Below are 9,848 nucleotides of genomic sequence, written 5' to 3' on the forward strand. Positions count from 1 at the left end.
GGTTGAGGTGTAGGAGGTGGTAGTGATGATGGTTGTGGTGTAGGAGGTAGTGATGATGGTTGTGTTGTAGGAGGTGGCAGTGATGATGGTAGTGGTGTAGGTGGTAGTGGTGATGGTTGTGGTGTAGAAGGTGGTAGTGATGATGGTTGTGGTGTAGGTGGCGGTAGTGATGATGGTTGTGGTGTAGGTGGCGGTAGTGATGATGGTTGTGGTGTAGGAGGTGGTAGTGATGATGGTTGTGGTGTAGGAGGTGGTAGTGATGAGGGTTGTGGTGTAGGAGGTGGTAGTGATGATGGTTGTGGTGTAGGAGGTGGTAGTGATGATGGTTGTGGTGTAGGAGGTGGTAGTGATGATGGTTGTGGTGTAGGAGGTGGTAGTGATGATGGTTGTGGTGTAGGAGGTGGTAGTGATGATGGTTGTGGTGTAGGAGGTGGTAGTGGTGATGGTTGTGGTGTAGGAGGTGGTAGTGATGATGGTTGTGGTGTAGGAGGTGGTAGTGATGATGGTTGTGGTGTAGGAGGTGGTAGTGATGATGGTTGTGGTATAGGAGGTGGTAGTGGTGATGGTTGTGTTGTAGGTGGTAGTGGTGATGGTTGTGTTGTAGGAGGTGGTAGTGATGATGGTTGTGGTGTAGGTGGTAGTGGTGATGGTTGTGTTGTAGGAGGTGGTAGTGATGATGGTTGTGGTATAGGAGGTGGTAGTGGTGATGGTTGTGTTGTAGGAGGTGGTAGTGACGAGGGTAGTGGTGTAGGTGGTAGTGATGATGGTTGTGGTATAGGAGGTGGTAGTGATGATGGTTGTGGTGTAGGAGGTGGTAATGATGATGGTTGTAGTGTAGGAGGTGGTAGTGATGATGGTTGTGGTGTAGGAGGTGCTAGTGATGATGGTTGTGGTGTAGGAGGTGGTAGTGATGATGGTTGTGGTGGAGGTGGTAGTGATGATGGTTGTGGTGTAGGAGGTAGTGATGATGGTTGTGGTGTACGAGGTGGTAGTGATGATGGTTGTGGTGTAGGTGCTAGTGATGATGGTTGTGGTGTAGGTGGTAGTGTTGATGGTTGTGGTGTAGGAGGTGGTAGTGATGATGGTTGTGGTGTAGGAGGTGGTAGTGATGATGGTTGTGGTGTAGGAGGTGGTAGTGATGATGGTTGTGGTGTAGGAGGTGGTAGTGATGATGGTTGTGGTGTAGGTGGTAGTGATGATGGTTATGGTAGTAATGATGGTTGTGGTGTAGGTGGTAGTGATGATGGTTGTGGTGTAGGTGGTAGTGATAATGGTTGTGGTGTAGGAGGTGGAAGTGATGATGGTTGTGGTGTAGGAGGTGGTAGTGATGATGGTTGTGGTGTAGGAGGTGGTAGTGATGATGGTTGTGGTGTAGGAGGTGGTAGTGATGATGGTTGGGGTGTAGGAGATGGTAGTGATGATGGTTGTGGTGTAGGAGGTGGTAGTGATGATGGTTGTGGTGTAGGAGGTGGTAGTGATGATGGTTGGGGTGTAGGAGGTGGTAGTGATGATGGTTGTGGTGTAGGAGGTGGTAGTGATGATGGATGTTGTGAGGATGTGTTAGTGGTGTACTGGGTTATAGTGGTTATGATGGTAGTTGTAGGTGATCATGATGATCCACCAGAGAATACTAGGTCAACTGATTGATCACCCTCTGGCATCTGGCTTATTTCTGGATTTGCAAGAGTTCGTTAGTTATAACTCATGTAATCATAATGACACACGATTGGAAACAAACCATACCACGGGCGGGGATTGAACTCATGACAAGTGATTCTAAAACTCCAGGCCAGCACATAAGCCACTGAGCCAGCTGGCTACAGTAAGATTTATTCAACTAGGTATATTTATATACCATTGTGGCATACAAAGAGTATGTTACAATTTATTCAACATATTTCACACTCCCATATAGACTGCCTCCCAACCAGCGAACCGGGTGCTAAGGGTTTATTGATCAGTAGTGTACCCGTCATTAAATCATTTCCTCGGTTCATTGACCAATCACAGGCAAACCTGCCAAAGGTGAAACAACATGATTCACTTGAGGGAAGCTTTTGGCAGACTTGCCTACCTGCTGGTTGAGTATGGTGCTATCTTTCTGGCTTCTGCTTTGCCATCTGTCACCGTCGTGTACACTTGCCCTGTCTCTACATAGTGTACATATTTGTATATAGTGGGTGAAGGCAAAATACAATTTATAGTCTACTGCTGAGTTTGTTTACTCCAATTCCCATTACAACCAGGTCTCACAGGCCATTCTTTACCTGTGTTCGTAATATGGGGAGCTCTGTCCTGAAGCTGGAGCTACAGCTGGTCTTGGTATTGGTCAGATTGCATTGTTGTTGCCTTTTATATTGTCTGTCAGTCTTGCTCCTATGCTTGTATCCTGCAAGTCGTACTGTGCTATTGCTGCTTGTTGCATTCATTGCAAATAGTGTGTTATAGTGGGTTATGCCACCATCATGGGTGAGGCGGTTGGTGTCTGAATATACTCAACTAAATCTGCCCAAACTATCTCTACAGCATTGCTGGTGAATTGCTCATTCCATTCGCATAGAATACTGATGAACTCTCACTGCTGTGCAGCTTCGTGACATTATTCGTACCAAATTAAGGATTGAAGCAACTATGGCACACCAAACTGAGGTACCTCCCGCTATAGGAGCTATTAATCGCCGATCTCAGCTTAGGTTCCTTTGTAATGTGGGAGGGCAAACACCAGATCAATCAGACCAGCAGTCTCGTGAAGCAGGTGGTGCACCGGGTTTGTCTCAGGGCGAATCAGCTTAATTGGCACTTGAGTTAGCTAAACTCAATCTCGAAACAGCCAAGCATTTTTCTAAAGAGGATTTGCTAAAGAGGAGTTTGATAGAAGGAGAGGAGGCAATTTAAGCAGACGGTTGGTGACTACTTTAGCGTGTAAAATGCAGTGCCGCTAGTACCTCACTTTATTGAGTCTGAGCCTCAACAGTTTTTTAAAGCATTTGAAAACCAGGCTCAAGCACTGAGGTGGCCTGGGGAGCATTGAGCAGCTCTGGTGCATACAGCAATGTATGGCAAGGCGCAAGAGTTCACAGCTGTTTTAAATAATGAAGAATTTGCTGATTATCGGGTTAAAACAATGGCAGCAGTCAGAAAATTTCATCGAATGGTATAAGGTGAGTGGTGTCGCCAACGTTAGTGACCTAGTGCAGTTACTTTTGGTGGACAACCTGCTGGAATATGTTGGAACAGAGGTTAGAGTCTTGAAGATCATTCATTGACCACTGCATTGGAATCAGCCAGGCTGGCTGACACTTTAGAGGCTAACCACTCCTTGTCCGAGCGGTCCAATTTTCTTCCCAGTCCCTGTAGTGTTTGTGTGTCACACTGGTGATGAACCAGTGTGTGTACTGTAGGGTGTGTCACACTGGTGATGAACCAGTGTATGTACCGTAGTGTGTGTGCGTGTCACACTGGTGATGAACCAATGTGTGTACTGTAGTGTGTGTGTTTCACACTGGTGATGAACCAGTGTGTGTACTGTAGGGTGTGTCACACTGGTGATGAACCAGTGTGTGTACTGTAGGGTGTGTCACACTGGTGATGAACCAGGGTGTGTACTGTTTACCTGGAGAGAGTTCCGGGGGTCAACGCCCCCGCGGCCCGGTCTGTGACCAGGCCTCCTGGTGGATCAGAGCCTGATCAACCAGGCTGTTACTGCTGGCTGCACGCAAACCAACGTACGAGCCACAGCCCGGCTGGTCAGGAACCGACTTTAGGTGCTTGTCCAGTGCCAGCTTGAAGACTGTCAAGGGTCTGTTGGTAATCCCCCTTATGTATGCTGGGAGGCAGTTGAACAGTCTCGGGCCCCTCACACTTGTTGTATGGTCTCTTAACGTGCTAGTGACACCCCTGCTTTTCATTGGGGGGATGTTGCATCGTCTGCCAAGTCTTTTGCTTTCGTAGTGAGTGATTTTCGTGTGCAAGGTCGGTACTAGTCCCTCTAGGATTTTCCAGGTGTATATAATCATGTATCTCTCCCGCCTGCGTTCCAGGGAATACAGCTTTAGGAACCTCAAGCGCTCCCAGTAATTGAGGTGTTTTATCTCCGTTATGCGCGCCGTGAAGGTTCTCTGTACATTTTCTAGGTCAGCAATTTCACCTGCCTTGAAAGGTGCTGTTAGTGTGCAGCAATATTCCAGCCTAGATAGAACAAGTGACCTGAAGAATGTCATCATGGGGTTGGCCTCCCTAGTTTTGAAAGTTCTCATTATCCATCCTGTCATTTTTCTAGCAGATGCGATTGATACAGTGTTATGGTCCTTGAAGGTGAGATCCTCCGACATGATCACTCCCAGGTCTTTGACGTTGGTGTTTCGCTCTATTTTGTGTCCAGAATTTGTTTTGTACTCTGATGAAGATTTAATTTCCTCGTGTTTACCATATCTGAGTAATTGAAATTTCTCATCGTTGAACTTCATATTGTTTTCTGCAGCCCACTGAAAGATTTGGTTGAAGTCCGCCTGGAGCCTTGCAGTGTCTGCAATGGAAGACACTGTCATGCAGATTCGGGTGTCATCTGCAAAGGAAGACACGGTGCTGTGGCTGACATAATTGTCTATGTCGGATATGAGGATGAGGAACAAGATGGGAACGAGTACTGTGCCTTGTGGAACAGAGCTTTTCACCGTAGCTGCCTCGGACTTTACTCTGTTGACGACTACTCTCTGTTCTGTTAGTGAGGAAATTATAGATCCATCGACCGACTTTTCCTGTTATTCCTTTAGCACGCATTTTGTGCGCTATTACGCCATGGTCACACTTGTCGAAGGCTTTTGCAAAGTCTGTATATATTTCATCTGCATTCTTTTTGTCTTCTAGTGCATCTAGGACCCTGTCGTAGTGATCCAATAGTTGAGACAGACAGGAGCGACCTGTTCTAAACCCATGTTGCCCTGGGTTGTGTAACTGATGGGTTTCTAGATGGGTGGTGATGAACCAGTTCGTGTACTGTAGTGTGTGTCAAACTGGTAATGAACCAGTGTGTGTACTGTAGGGTGTGTCACACTGGTGATGAACCAGTGTATGTTCTGTAGTGTGTGTGTTTCACACTGGTCATGAACCAATGTGTGTACTGTAGTGTGTGTGTGTCACACTGATGACGAGCCAGTGTGTGTACTGTAGTGTGTGTGTCACTCTGGTGATGAACCAGTGTGTGAACTGTAGTGTGTGTGTCACACTGGTAATGAACCATTGTGTGTACTGTAGTGTGTGTGTCACAATGGTAATGAACCAGTGTGTGTACTGTAGTGTGTGTGTCACACTGGTGATGGACCAGTGTGTGTACTGTAGTGTGTATGTCACACTGGTAATGAACCATTGTGTGTACTGTAGTGTGTGTGTCACAATGGTAATGAACCAGTGTGTGTACGGTGTGTCACACTTGTGATGAACCAGTGTATGTTCTGTAGTTTGTGTGTGTGTGTGTCACACTGGTCATGAACCAATATGTGTACTGTAGTGTTTGTGTGTCACACTGGTGATGAACCAGTGTGTGTACTGTAGTGTGTGTGTGTCACACTGGTGATGAACCAGTGTGTGTACTGTAGTGTGTATGTCTCACTGGTGATGAACCAGTGTGTGTACTGTAGTGTGTGTGTGTCACACTGGTGATGAACCAGTGTGTGTACTGTAGTGTGTGTGTGTCACACTGGTGATGAACCAGTGTGTGTACTGTAGTGTGTGTGTGTCACACTGGTGATGAACCAGTGTGTGTACTGTAGTGTGTGTGTGTCACACTGGTGATGAACCAGTGTGTGTACTGTAGTGTGTGTGTGTCACACTGGTGATGAACCAGTGTGTGTACTGTAGTGTGTGTGTCACACTGGTGATGAACCAGTGTGTGTACTGTAGTGTGTGTGTGTCACACTGGTGATGAACCAGTGTGTGTACTGTAGTGTGTGTGTCACACTGGTGATGAACCAGTGTGTGTGTACTGTATTGTGTGTGTGTCACACTGGTGATGAACCAATGTGTGTACTGTAGTGTGTGTCACACTGGTGATGAACCAGTGTGTGTACTATAGTGTGTGCGTGTGTGTCACACTGGTGATGAACCAGTGTGTGTACTGTAGTGCGTATGTCACACTGGTAATGAAGCATTGTGTGTACTGTAGTGTGTGTGTGTCACACTGGTGATGAACCAGTGTGTGTACTGTAGTGTGTGTCACAATGGTAATGAACCAGTGTGTGTACTGTACGATGTGTCACACTGGTGATGAACCAGTGTATGTTCTGTAGTGTGTGTGTGTGTGTGTGTGTGTGTGTGTGTGTGTGTGTGTGTGTGTGTCACACTGGAGATGAACCAATGTGTGTACTGCAGTGTTTGTGTGTCACACTGGTGATGAACCAGTGTGTGTACTGTAGTGTGTGTCACGCTTGTGATGAACCAGTGTGTGTATTGTAGGGTGTGACACATTGGTGATGAACCAGTGTGTGTACTGTAGTGTGTGTCACGCTTGTGATGAACCAGTGTGTGTATTGTAGGGTGTGTCACACAGGTGATGAACCATTGTGTGTACTGTAGTGTGTCACACTGGTAATGAACCAGTGTGTGTACTGTAGGGTGTGTCACACAGGTGATGAACCAGTGTGTGTACTGTAGTGTGTGTGTCACACTGGTAATGAACCAGTGTGTGTTCTGTAGGGTGTGTCACACTCGTGATGAACCAGTGTATGTACCGTAGTATGTGTGTGTGTGTCACACTGATGATGAGCCAGTGTACTCACCTAGTTGTGCTCACCTAGTTGAGGTTGCGGGGGTCGAGTCCGAGCTCCTGGCCCTGCCTCTTCACTGATCGGTACTAGGTCACTCTCCCTGAGCCGTGAGCTTTATCATACCTCTGCTTAAAGCTATGTATGGATCCTGCCTCCACTACATCGCTTCCCAAACTATTCCACTTACTGGCTGAAGAAATAATTCCTAACATCCCTGTGATTCATCTGTGTCTTCAACTTCCAACTGTGTCCCCTTGTTACTGTGTCCAATCTCTGGAACATCCTGTCTTTGTCCACCTTGTCAATTCCTCTCAGTATTTTGTATGTCGTTATCATGTCCCCCCTATCTCTCCTGTCCTCCAGTGTCGTCAGGTTGATTTCCCTTAACCTCTCCTCGTAGGACATACCTCTTACCTCTGGGACTAGTCTTGTTGCAAACCTTTGCACTTTCTCTAGTTTCTTGACGTGCTTGGCTAGGTGTGGGTTCCAAACTGGTGCCGCATACTCCAATATGGGCCTAACGTACACGGTGTACAGGGTCCTGAACGATTCCTTATTAAGATGTCCGAATGCTGTTCTGATGTTTGCTTGGCGCCCATATGCTGCAGCAGTTATTTGGTTGATGTGCGCTTCAGGAGATGTGCCTGGTGTTATACACACCCCAAGATCTTTTTCCTTGAGTGAGGTTTGTAGTCTCTGGCCCCCTAGACTGTACTCCGTCTGCGGTCTTCTTTGCCCTTCCCCAATCTTCATGACTTTGCACTTGGTGGGATTGAACTCCAGGAGCCAATTGCTGGACCAGGTCTGCAGCCTGTCCAGGTCCCTTTGTAGTTCTGCCTGGTCTTCGATCGAGTGAATTCTTCTCATCAACTTCACGTCATCTGCAAACAGGGACACCTCAGAGTCTAATCCTTCCGTCATGTTGTTCACAAATACCAGAAACAGCACTGGTCCTAGGACTGACCCCTGTGGGACCCCGCTGGTCACAGGTGCCCACTCTGACACCTCGCCACGTACCATGACTCGCTGCTGTCTTCCTGACAAGTATTCCCTGATCCATTGTAGTGCCTTCCCTGTTATCCCTGCTTGGTCCTCCAGTTTTTGCACCAATCTCTTGTGTGGAACTGTGTCAAACGCCTTCTTGCAGTCCAAGAATATGCAATCCACCCACCCCTCTCTCTCTTGTTTTACTGCTGTCACCATGTCATAGAACTCAAGTAGGTTTGTGACACAGGATTTCCCGTCCCTGAAACCATGTTGGCTGCTGTTGATGAGATCATTCCTTTCTAGGTATTCCACCACTCTTCTCCTGATAATCTTCTCCATGATTTTGCATACTATACATGTCAGTGACACTGGTCTGTAGATTAATGCTTCATGTCTGTCTCCTTTTTTAAAGATTGGGACTACATTTGCTGTCTTCCATGCCTCAGGCAATCTCCCTGTTTCGATAGATGTATTGAATATTGTTGTTAGGGGTACACATAGCGCCTCTGAGTGTGTGTGTGTCACACTGGTGATGAACCAGTGTGTGAACTGTAGTGTGTGTGTCACTCTGGTGATGAACCAGTGTGTGTACTGTAGTGTGTGTGTCACACTGGTGATGAACCAGTGTGTGTACTGTAGTGTGTATGTCACACTGGTAATGAACCATTGTGTGTACTGTATTGTGTGTGTGTCACACTGGTGATGAACCAGTGTGTGTACTGTAGTGTGTGTGTCACACTGGTGATGAACCAGTGTGTGTACTGTAGTGTGTGTGTGTGTCACACTGGTGATAAACCAGTGTGTGTACTGTAGTGTGTCACAATGGTAATGAACCAGTGTGTGTACTGTACGGTGTGTCACACTGGTGATGAACCAGTGTATGTTCTGTAGTGGGTGTGTGTGTGTCACACTGGTCATGAACCAATGTGTGTACTGTAGTGTTTGTGTGTCACACTGGTGATGAACCAGTGTGTGTACTGTAGTGTGTGTCACACTGATGATGAACAAATGTGTGTACTGTAGCGTGTGTCACACTGGTGATGAACCAGTGTATGTAGAGTAGTATGTGTGTGTGTCACACTGGTGATGAACCAATGTGTGTATTGTAGTGTATGTGTTTCACACTGGTGATGAACCAGTGTGTGTACTGTAGGGTGTGTCACACTGGTGATGAACAGTGTGTGTACTGTATCGTGTGTCTCACTGGTGATGAACCAGTGTGTGTACTGTAGGGTGTGTCACACTGGTGATGAACCAGTTTGTGTACTGTAGTGTGTGTGTGTGTGTGTGTGTCACACTGATGATGAACCAGTGTGTGTACTGTAGTGTGTGTGTGTGTGTGTGTGTCACACTGGTGGTGAACCAGTGTGTGTGTGTCACACTGGTGATGAACCAGTGTGTGAACTGTAGTGTGTGTGTCACACTGGTGATGAACCAATGTGTGTACTGTAGTGTGTGTGTCACACAGGTGATGAACCAGTGTGTGTACTGTAGTGTGTGTGTCACACTGGTGATGAACCAGTGTGTGTACTGTAGTGTGTGTCACAATGGTAATGAACTAGTGTATGTTCTGTAGTGCGCGCGTGTGTGTGTGTGTGTGTGTGTGTGTGTGTGTGTGTGTGTGTGTGTGTGTGTGTCACACTGGTGATGAACCAATGTGTGGACTGCAGTGTTTGTGTGTCACACTGGTGATGAACCAGCGTGTGCGTGTCACACTGCTGATGAACCAGTGTGTGTACTGTAGTGTGTGTGTGTCACACTGGTGATGAACCAATGTGTGTACTGTAGTGTGTGTCACACTGGTGATGAACCAGTGTGTGTACTGTAGGGTGTGTCACACTGGTGATGAACCAGTGTGTGTACTGTAGTGTGTGTGTCACACTGGTAATGAACCAGTGTGTGTACTGTAGGGTGTGTCACACTGGTGATGAACCAATGCGTGTACTGTAGTGTATGTGTTTCACACTTGTGGTGATCCAGTGTTTGTACTGTAGGGTGTGTCACACTGGTGATGAACCAGTGTGTGTACTGTACGGTGTGTCTCACTGGTGATGAACCAGTGTGTTTACTGTAGTGTGTGTCACACTGGAGATGAACCAG

This window comes from Cherax quadricarinatus, chromosome 54, assembly GCF_038502225.1.
Source record: "Cherax quadricarinatus isolate ZL_2023a chromosome 54, ASM3850222v1, whole genome shotgun sequence".
In the NCBI taxonomy this organism is placed as follows: Eukaryota; Metazoa; Arthropoda; class Malacostraca; order Decapoda; family Parastacidae; genus Cherax; species Cherax quadricarinatus.